The sequence below is a fragment of the Peromyscus maniculatus genome, chromosome 1 (genome assembly GCF_049852395.1).
Source record: "Peromyscus maniculatus bairdii isolate BWxNUB_F1_BW_parent chromosome 1, HU_Pman_BW_mat_3.1, whole genome shotgun sequence".
In the NCBI taxonomy this organism is placed as follows: domain Eukaryota; kingdom Metazoa; phylum Chordata; class Mammalia; order Rodentia; family Cricetidae; genus Peromyscus; species Peromyscus maniculatus.
Genome location: NC_134852.1, coordinates 55,960,141 through 55,971,692, shown reverse-complemented (window position 1 = coordinate 55,971,692; position 11,552 = coordinate 55,960,141). Strand labels below are relative to the sequence as shown.

The window sequence follows — 11,552 nt, the reverse complement described above, 5'->3', positions numbered from 1 at the left end:
TTTTATTTAATCCACCTTCCTTTGTTAACATTCTAAACACTATAGACCAAATGAATCTCTTTGTGACCCAGGCTTGTGATAGGAACCATCAATTACAAATAGTGATAGATCTTCGCCTATTGGTTTTTTCTGACCCTTTCAATCTCCAGCTGTCATTTGTCCTTTCTTAATCTATTCTCACCCCTGTGAAATAGGGACCAAAAGTACCAACCTCAGTATCGAGATTGAAGAGGCGGCCCAATGGTGAATAAGCCAAGCTCTGAGGAACCTTCCAACTCCACTGGTTCCTGCCCTTTGGTAGAGCTCCTTCTCAGGTCCCAGGCCCAGAAACCAGGCACATGGATCTAAAGACCACGTGAGGGCTTAGATGGTAAAGTCCAGGGGCTTGTGACCACCACTAGCCACAGCCTCAGGACTTCCAAGACTCGGGAGCTCATGTCCCCTGTGGGTGGCTCCCAGGTACCTCTATCTTGACCGGAGACTCTCATGTCCCCCTCACCACACCCGGAACGGTATGAAGGACACAACAGGGTCCAAAGACAGAGTGACCAGCCCCAGCGGGACGAACACCGGTGAAGCAACAGCAGAGTTGGTGACGTTTGCTCTTGGGAAAGAGAGGGAGGGCCTGGAACAAGGATGGCAGCTGGAAGGCGAAGGGCAGTCCCGGCTCTCAGTAGCGGTAGTGATCAGGCTTGAAGGGGCCGTCAACGGGCATGCCCAGATACTGGGCCTGCTTCTCTGTCAGCCTGGTGAGCTTCACATTCAGCTTGCCCAGGTGGGCTTCGGCCACTGCCTCGTCCAGCTTCTTAGGCAAGAAGTGAACCCCGACGGGGTATTTATCTGGGTGGGTCCACAGCTCGATCTGTGCCATCACCTGGTTCGTGAAGGAGTTGCTCATCACGAAGCTGGGATGGCCCATGGCACAGCCCAGGTTGACCAGCCGGCCTTCAGCCAGCAGGATGATGCGGCGCCCATTCTTCAGCCTGTAGCGGTCCACCTGGGGCTTGATGTTCACCTTCTCCACAGCATTCTCATTGAGCCACTTCACATCGATCTCCACGTCGAAGTGTCCAATGTTACACACAACGGCGTCGTCCTTCATCTGTTCAAAGTGCCGGCCAAGGATGATGTCGACACAGCCTGTGGTGGTGACGAAGATGTTGCCCTCCTTACAGGCCTCGTCCATGGTGGTCACCTCATAGCCCTCCATGGCAGCTTGCAGTGCATTGATGGGGTCAATCTCGGTGATGATGACTCGGGCCCCAAAGCCCCTCAGGGCCTGGGCACAGCCCTTGCCCACGTCACCATAGCCTGCTACCACCGCCACCTTGCCCGCAATCATCACATCTGTGGCCCGTTTGATGCCATCTATGAGGGACTCCCGGCAGCCATAGAGGTTGTCGAACTTGCTCTTGGTGACGGAATCGTTGACATTGATGGCAGGCACCTTCAGTATCCCATTGGCCATCATCTTGTAGAGGTTGTGGACCCCGGTCGTGGTCTCCTCAGAGATGCCTCGGATGCCTGACAGAAGCTGTGGGTATTTGGTGTGGATGAGGTTGGTTAGGTCACCTCCATCGTCCAGGATCATGTTGAGGGGCCCGTCTTTGAAGTACAGCGTCTGCTCGATGCACCACAGGTATTCCTCATCTGTCTCGCCCTTCCAGGCGTACACTGGAATGCCGGCCTTGGCAATGGCAGCCGCTGCGTGGTCCTGAGTAGAGAAGATGTTGCAGCTGGACCAGCGCACCTCAGCACCCAGGGCCACGAGAGTCTCAATGAGGACAGCAGTCTCCACAGTCATGTGCAGGCAGCCGGCAATCCGAGCACCCCTGCCCCGCGCCGTCCGGCCCCCTTCATTGAGTTCATCAGTCCTAGCGGAAGCGCCGCCAGCATGTCTGATAAACTGCCCTACAAAGTCGCGGACATTGGACTGGCGGCCTGGGGACGGAAGGCCCTGGACATAGCTGAGAATGAGATGCCAGGTTTGATGCGCATGCGGGAGCTGTATTCGGCGTCCAAGCCACTGAAAGTTATATTTTGAAATGTCAAGCATTTGTAAAACTAAAGGAAATTGAAGAAAAAAACTAAAATCAAAAAAACAAAATTCAAGTAAACAAAACCATGCTTAAACCACTTCCCAGTTCCTGTACATGTCAGAATTTTGTTAATCAAGTTCTGCAAAGAGCAGCCTTGTCTCTCTCTGTTCCCCTAGGATCTAAGGTCTGGATGTAAGCCTCAATATGACAGTCCTAACAGACTTCACAATAGCCATAAACTTCATTAGATAACTTCTGTTCAAGCCACAGTCTTCTCTCGTAGCACAGATTGTTGCCAAAGTCACCATCCAGCAGGTCCACATTCCTGAAGGCTAGGCTTCCAGGACTGTGCCAGTACACCCACCTTTCCATTGTAGATGTAACCAACTGTCTTATTAAATAAGAAACACAGAACCAATGTAAAAGAGAAAGCCAAGAGGTCAGAGCTCAGAGCTAAAACCTTACCCTTCCTCCTGCGGTGGTCCTACCTCTTCGAAAGAGACCTACTTCTTGTGTGTTTGTTTTTATTATAGTCTTTCTATTCTGCCTTCTCATTGGTTGTAAACCCAAACACGTGACTGCCTCGTCACTGCCTGTAAGTACAGCTCTCCAGGTCTTAAAGGCGTGCGTCTCCAATGCTGGCTGTATCCTTAAACACACAGAGATCTACCTGGCTCTGTCTACCAAGTGCTGGGATTAAAGGCATGTGCCACTACCTCCATGCTCTTGTTATGGCTCTAATAGCTCTGACCCCCGGGCAACTTTATTTATTAACATACAATTAAAATTACATTTCAGTACAAATAAAATACCACCATATTCCATGGCTTCTTTAAACCTTGCAGTCTCTTCCCACCAAGGTCTAAAATTCATTAGCCAACATCCTCCAATGAGCTCCAGCTCCAGCATGAAATCTGAATCCTATTCCTGCCAGAACCTGTCCTTGGGTCACATCTTGAATTCATTTCCCTGCTTTCCCTGTTGTGTGCCTTCTGTGAACCCCATAACCATTTCTCCTATAGCCTTGTGTCTGTCATCCCTCACTATGTTTCTTCTCTCCTCATTACATCTCTTCCTCAGTTCTCATTACTCCCCATTTACCAGATTTTCAAGTCCAGCTCCATGCAGAAGCCTTCCAGATCCCTCTCCTGCCTTCACCTGGCTTCCCAGAACCTCCTTCTAACTGCCAGCAAAGGTTCCAAGATGTGGTATCTCACACTGCTTTCAATTACACAAGGTAGGACTGAACCCCACTTCCAAAATCAGTCTTCCTCTAGATACACTACTAATGCTTATGAGAGGGTCACTGCCATCCCCTTGAGCCCAACTCCAAGCCTGCCCTGTCACAGACTTGACAACCTCTATTCCTCAGCCGCTGGATCTCTGAAATGCCACATTTCTATGCACATGGTCATCACCTTCTCATCATCATTGGAAGTGAGCAGCTCTCAAACATTAACTGACTTCCCCCATTGCACCTAGCCTTACAACTCCTTCATTTTACATTCTGGAGTCTGGTTTGGTCACCTCATCATTCTGCCCAAAATAACCTGAAGAGTTATACATTTATTCAAATCACCACTATTCTTACTGCCCACACTGGACAATTGGAAGCATGGCTCTGAATGGTCATTTCAATACAAATCTGCCATCCTTTTCTGATACCAACCACAAATCCCAAAAAAACATGACACGGACTGATGCAAGACCCCTCCTCCAGGAACTCTCTTTTGGCACCTCTTTACAAGTCATCAAAAGTCACCTCAAGTGGGACCCCTCTTCCTCTGAAACCCACAGTGCCCTGTATTTTCCTCCTGAAGAATAGAATGCACTATGCCTCATGGGAATTGGTGCTCATTTTCTGTGTCATCACCCCTTAGCGTCCAGGCACTGAGGGCCAAATTTCTATCTGCCATGGTATATTATTGTTAGACAATCAATAAGAATTTATGCAAGTGAAGCATGAAGACACAGGAGACTGCCTCATACATCAGTACTTCCCAATTGTGAGTACAAAAGTACTTGCCATCTCTCAAAACCTAGAAATAACCAACTGATTGTGGCTTATACCTGTGCCATTCCAAGAAAAGATGCTTGTTCTGTGAGTTTCACGCCTTGGAAATTAGAGAATTATTCAGAAGAACTCTTGTAAGGAAAGAAATGTATATCCTTGAAGATCACCACAAGCTTGTCCAAATACTTGCAAACCTTTCATGATGGAGCTCTTTAGGTGTGCACAAAGCAAGAGCTTTTTCCTAAAGACAAATATGCAGTTATTAGAATAAACTCTTTTGACTTAGTTAAAATAATTTTAGGTACATAGTCTCTACACTATGTTCTCATACATTCTAGGGAAGCATCCATTCTCCACTCACTCACAAGAATTGGAACTTTGAAGAATTACTTTGAGTAAGAGATAAAATTAGAAGAGCTGGAAATACACCAGAAAATGTGCCTTTGACTCAAGGCTGGAACACTGGTGATTGCTTGTGCTCAGAGACAGATGATCTGGAAAGGATTGACTCTGTACAGAGAAAGAAATAGAAGTGTGTCACAGGGAGATCAGTTTGCTTACATGAATCCAACCTAAGGTGAGAAGCCCCAGCTCTTCTTGAATAAAAAGGAGTTCCTCATCGTTCTCAGCGTAACAATTATCAGGCTCTCCATTCTGCACAGGGATTATAATATGAGTGACATGATATTCTTCCCTTACCTGACAAGAGAAAACAACTTGTTACAATTCTCTGGCACTGTCAATCCCACTCTCTCACAGCACAAGTAAGTGAAGACCCCACCCCAGTGAATGACTCTCATCCTTCTCCCTCACCTCAGTGTTTCTCCACTTTTACTGCCCCAGTGCTTTGCTGTGCCGGAGACAACATATGAAAAGCCTGACGTGTTGCCAGTGGAATCTGTGCTGGAGATACCAGAGAATGAAGACATCAATCCCTCTGGGCCTGCCCCACCAGATATTCTACTAAGCCTGCCTTCTGTGGGCCAGCGAGAAAACAACCCTTGTTTTCACCCATCCAGCTGTTACTGGTTCTTATAATCCTCCTCCTCTACTTGCTCTCTATGGTTTTCTTTCTCTCACCTTCGGTGGTTTCCATGAAATTAGAAATGATACTGAAATTGTGTCAATGGCAGGAGTTAAAGCTCTTTTACAGGTCATGGGAGAAACCCAGAAGGCTGGTGGAGAAAACTGTAGATGGAGTGACATATAGATAGGATAAAAGACAAGAGTTGTCCAGAACTAGTTAGAAGACAACTTGGTGAATTATAGAGAGATGAAGAAGGACTTAAGCTGACAGGAAACTGGCAGTCTGGTACTTGAAACCATTGCTTGTACTTCTGTGCTTTCTGAGAAACTGCAAGTAGATGGCCTCTGGGGTGATTACCTCAGATGGTCTGATAATTATTAATCTGCAAAAGAATAAGCTGGTATGCTTTGGCTTTCTTCCTTGGAACTTCTATGTGCAATCAAAGGGCACGGGGTACACTTTGCTGATTTACAAAAAGAACTTTTGAAACTATCGTGGAGAACTCAATCACCTGTTGACTTTTCTCACCCCCTATTTCCTTGTATTATTACAATAAAAGACTGGGGTTGAGTCAGATCAGGAAAAGGAAGAGAAAACGCACATCTCCAGATCTCACAAGACTTGTCAGCTTGACCAACTCCTGTGTTCCAGTTTTTTCTTGTGCCTGCCAGACATTCCTGCCCTTTGAGACCCTCGAAACTGCTGAGGCTGGTCCCCGGCATTGCTGGGTACTCTATGAAGGCAGAGATGATAAGATGAACCTGATATGATGTCCCTCTTAGCACATCCTGGCCTAGGTTCTTCCCTGCAGCAGCCAGTAGGTCTGCTCTGGGGTCTTGAGGTATTTAATTTATTATTCCAAGGCTTAGCACAGAATACGTGGTCAGACCAGGCCACAGAAGGAATTGAGTCCTCCTCCTTTTAGAATTAGTCAATATGCCTGTCTCCATGTCTCATACCTGACATTCTGCTTGCCAGCCTGCCTGCTTTTACTTCAATATCTCACTCTGTACATGAGCCAGGTTTGAACTTGTAGGAAGCCTCCAGTCCCAGTTTGACAATGACTGGGGTTACAGGCATTAGCCACCACTAGAGTGAAAATTTCTAATTATAGCATTGAAGCAAATTGTTCAATTCAAGGGACTTTGAAAAGCAACCAAATGCAAACTCATCAAATTCAAGGTGGCCAGGCCTTGCCATCCATGGTTCCTTCTGTGGAGTGATATGTATGGACACAGCTCCTAGATATGTTTTCTTGGAGTCATGGAAAGCAAAGGGGGAAGAAACAATCTGACATCAAGAAGGAGTTTTCATATCTTTACCAGGGTACCACATAAGACTCCACATGTTTCTAGTCCTGTCTTGGTATTGTTCTTCCTTGCAGAATGGAGGAACTGATCCCATAAATCCTTTGGAAGGACCACAGGGCAGAGGCCTTAGGAGTTCTGAACTGCAATGGAAAAGAGAGAGAAGTCTGAGGTTACAGGGCCTGGTGTCCCTGAGCAGAACTCAGCCTGGCAGCCTAGAGGAAAAACATGAAGTCATCAGCATTCCCTCCAGCAGCACATTCCTCACTTTCAGGACCCATGATGGAACCACACAGCAGGCAGGGATTTTCTTCTCCAAACTCTGGCCACAGGTGAATGGGAGCTGTGAGAGTGGACTTTACCAGCTTGAGTGGATGGAACAACATATTTCTAGGTGTGACTATGAGTTGGTTGTAAACAAAAATGTCCATGTGAGTTCACAGACTCAGTGGGCAAAGTCCCCTCTCAACTCAGGTAGGTAACATGAAGGCACATGGGAGATAAACAGGACAAACAGGCAGAGAAAAATGTAAACTTCCTCCGCTATGTCTCTCTGGATATAAACAAATCTTCTTTATCTGTGGTACATATGTCCAGGTCTGCTGGCTTCTAGACTCTCAAGTCTGGACTTAGGTTTCCCTGGGTTTGAGACTAAGTCTCTAAAAAGTAGCTCCATTGGTCTGTGCCTTCCAGACATAGACTGACTCAAATTATTAATATTCCAGAGCTTCCATATTGTAGAAAGACTGTTGTGATCATGTTCAGCCATGTAGACCACTGTATTCAAGAGCTCTGAGACCAAGAGAAACCCTATCAAATTTTAATAGGTTGTATACAGGATAGAAATGTACAGAGACTTATCTCAAGATCATAATACCACAGCTTGTCTCCAATAGGGCATGTTGTAAGGATTGGTAAGATCCTTGAGACCCCAGAATTGCCGGGCAATCCATATTAACATACCACCTGGAGAAGCTGCAGCCCAAGACTCGAACTGTGAGTGAAGATGGTACAGAAATCTGTCCTGGGCAGATTTCTTGACTTATCTTGAACCAGTAAGCCCTTTCCTAATTATTTCTCCAAGCCCAATAGGAACTGAACAGCATCCTCCTGCTCCTTCATTATATTATTTGGATGTGTAGATTGCTGAGTTCAGAAGGCTCAAGGCTGGCAAAGGCTGATTCTCTTACTTATATCTGGAAATGTGTAAATTGCTGACTGCACAGGGTCATGGCTGGGAAAGGCCAATTCTCTCACCTGTGCCTACTTGAGACAGAGCACTGCAATTTGGCTTGCAGCTCCTCCTCATTCAAGAAGAGATTTTGACTCTTGCAAGGCAAGACAAGAATCAACCAATGCTTTAGAAACATCAGAAAAGCCAGGCCTTGTGATGTACACTTGGAATTTCAGTATTTACTTGCTGAGATGGCAGGATCTCAAGTCTATTCAGGCTGTAAAAGTAGATGTTACAAATGAAACAAACAACATAAACCAAATGAGATGAGATACTTGAGAACTTTTTTTCAGAAATATTTGTGTATTTTCCCTTTAAAATCCTTTATGTATGAACAGTGAGTGTGTTTGCACATGTCCATGATCTGTATTTATTTTTCAGAATGTACACGCTGCTGTGTGAGCAAGGATGCACAGGTGCTTCAGCACATCTGCAGATGTGACCTGACTGCCTGGAGTGCTGATCTTCCCTGGCCCCTTTGGTCCAACAGAATCTCTTCTGTGCTTCTGTGTCTGCCCAGCTAGCTGTGCTGTGAGAAACCAGGTCTTCTCCTGTCTCCCTGTCCCACCTCACCTGAAGAGAACCTTGAATGTAGAGGTGGCCAACACACCCCATTGTCACATGCTTTCTGGAGATTCCATCTCAGGTTCTGACCCTGTCACTGCCAGTGCTTCACCCAAAGAGTCATCATCTCCCAGGCCCTAATTGAGGATTTCCTGTGAGAGTCTACCAAATGCTGAAAACATAATCTCATGCACCCAGAATTCTGTTGCCCTCACATCTCTCCATTATGTCTTAGATTATCTGAGAGCCGATTTTCATAAAGTAACAATGCACATCACATTCCTTACGATGGGAGGTGATTCAGTATTTTCTTAATGTGATTCTTCAAATCTCTACAGAGCTCAGAAAAGATGAGGATCTGAATTCAAACAAGTTTTGAGGAAACTTGTCTGGGTAAACTAAGTTAAAGGTTATTTTGACAATACAGATGGCAGGAAGGAACGAGACAACATTCATCAATGAGGTTCTGTTACCACAGCAACGTGGATCCGTGGAAGCAAACGGCCGAGGACGTGGACAAGGGGAAGGAACATTCTCTGTGTGGCTCAGTGCTCTAGACCTCAGACACCTGTGCACCAGCACCGCCTTACTTTACTGGAGAGCTGCAGTCTCAGTTTTGTGTGGCTGACCCAGAGGCAATGGGAAACACTTATACACAAGTCATTTCCAAGTCATGGACCTGTGGTGACTCACCTGGGCTTCTCTTCATTTTAGTCTCCCCACAGTGAGTGTCTGCTGAAGTGATGGGTGTTATCTTCTCAAAGGCTTCCTGTGGGCCACACACCACTGGTTGTTTCACAGGTGTGCTTCCTCCTGAAGGTTCTTCAGCCTTTGTAGATGTTGATGTCAGCCTGGGGTTCACCTCTCCACAATACACAAGTGTATGCAGAAGAGAGATGAATTTGGGCAAGTCTGGGGAGTTTTGTCCGAGATTTCTTCTATCCTTCTAGAATGCCTTGTTTCTTGCCTCTTCATCTTTTCTTTTCTTCTACAGAAAGAGAAACAGATTTAGGCTAATTCTTCAAATCCCAGAAGAAAAAGCTTTACCAGAAAAGAGATGAACAATGTGTAAGTCTGTTTAGGTATGACATCTCAGCATAAGGTCCATGTTTACGTTCATAACACTGGTGCTATTGAAAACAGCCACTTAGTCAGTTCCTATATAGCCATCTTCAGTAACCACTAAGACTCAATATTCTCAGCACCATACTGCACTTTGCATGTGTGTGTGTGCGCATGCATGCATGTGTGCGTGCGTGTGTGCACGTGCGTGCGTGTGTGCACGTGCGTGCGTGCGTGCGTGCATGAGCGCGCACATTGGCTTGTCTGGATAAAGTGCACGTGTGTTCAAGTGAGTGTGGAGCCTATCCATTGCATCACAGACTAGTGAGCTCCAGTCTTACACTATGTTGCTGACTCAGATGCAATGTGGACCACTTACGTACAAGTCTTTGCCAAGTCATGGACCTGTGGTAACTCATCTGGGCTTCTCACCATCTTAGTTTCCCTACAATGGGTGTCTGCTGATGATGTGGTGGAGGTTATCTCCTCAAAGGCTTCTTGTGGTCCACACACCACTAGTGGTTTAATAGATGTGCTTCCTCCTGAACATTCTTTAGCCTTTTTCAATGCCAATGTCAGGTTGGGTCCCACCTCTCCACTCCTGTCTTTATCACTGCCACCCACTAGCCTGTTTAAAAGGAAGCACCATTTTCCAAATGCTTTGGAGTTTTAGAGGATATTTCTTATATCCTCCCTGAAGGGCTTGTTCTTTGCCCCTTCCTCTTCTGTCTTATTCTACAGAAAGAGAACCGGATTCAGGCTAATACTTAAAATCTCATAAGAAAAAGCCTTGTCAGCAAAGAGATGAACAAAGCGTAGTTCTGTTCCCGTCTGACATCTTAGCATTGCATTCATGCTCACCTTCATAACCCTGGTACTATAGAAAACAAGGACCACCCCCTTACTCAGTTGCTGTATAGCTGTCTTCCATATGAACTAAATCTCAGTCTTCTTTACATGTGTGTGTGTGTGTGTGTGTGTGTGTGTGTGTGTGTGTGTGTGTGTGTTTGTGTGTGTGTTGGCTTGTATGGGTGCAAGAGCATGTGTGCTTAAGTGAGTGTAGAGCCTGTTCATTGGATCATAGACTCACTGAAACAGCACAACACAGTCCCAGGACATAGGTTGACCAGGTAACACACAATCTTCTGGCCTCCATGCTCACACACTGACTTGATATGCCAGGTAGCCTTCATGCTCCTTGGTATATATACTGCTTTAGGTGTTTGCTCTTCAGGTTCTCAGCTCTTTTGTAAGCCATATTTACAGTCTGCAGTACAAAACCCCAGAATAGGGAATTATAATAATTCTAATGTCAGAAAAGAGTGAAAGAAAACAAGTGGGGAGAGGCAGCAGTATCTCATGCATGACTTGAACCCCACCCCCTGACATCCCTCTACTCTGTACTGCTATGCTGAGGCTACATCAGTTCCCATCTTACCCAGGATTATGATCTGTGGCTTTTCTCTAAGTAGCTCCCTGCTTCTCTGAAGATATTAGGTCAGCCACATAGACAATGAAGACACACCCTGCAGATTTTGGAGCTTTTTTCAGGGGCAAGAGAGTTTCGATATTCTGGGAGATTTCTGAGGTTCTTCACAAGGGGTCTAAAGGAGTAGAGCAGAGTGACTAAGATGTACAGAAAAGTTCCAAATGTCTAATTGAGGTCCTGAGGAAATTTGATCTCTGCATGCAGGGTCTCAGGAATTCCTGTAGTGAGAAGAGGCACACCCTGAAATCCCACAACCCTTTTCCTCCCAGTATTCCGAGAAAGAGAGAAAGACCCTCACTCTTCTATCAGCTGGTACATTCAGCAAACATCAGCTATCCAGAAGTATAGCTAAGCTAACATGGTGCATGATTGTCAACCCAGCACTTATGAGGCAGCAGATAGAGTTTGTGGATCCACAGAAACTTGAGAAAATGGACCATCCTCCTGAACTTCAAAACAGGAAACAGACAGTGGTCTCTCTCTTCCATTCCCAATAACCATATGGATCTTTGCTCATACAGCACCTTAGTGTATTGTTTCACAACATCACCTCAGAGAGCATTAACTAATGACAGGAGAAACTGAGGATGCTCAGAGCTAGAGGAGCTATGCTGTGGAAACTTAGAGAGATGCTGTACCCAGGAAGGCTACAAACCTGCTTCAACCCCTCACATCAGGCCAAGAATCAGGAAAGATTCACAATTGTATCAGAAACTTTTCTTGAGTGGAGGATGTGATCAGAAACTGAGCGTGACAAACTGATGTCTGGGAGAACACATGAGTGCCCGAGTAAGAGTAATTACTCTTTGGAAGGGA

The 11,552-nt window shown here is 45.8% G+C and overlaps 1 pseudogene across 1 annotated transcript; it reads right to left on the bottom strand.

The window, feature by feature from the left end:
- Window positions 1–2,129, bottom strand: LOC143266932 (adenosylhomocysteinase pseudogene; annotated as a pseudogene). The gene has a single exon (XR_013041786.1). The product of XR_013041786.1 is annotated as an adenosylhomocysteinase pseudogene (transcript).
- Between the last annotated feature and the right edge of the window lie 9,423 nt (window positions 2,130–11,552).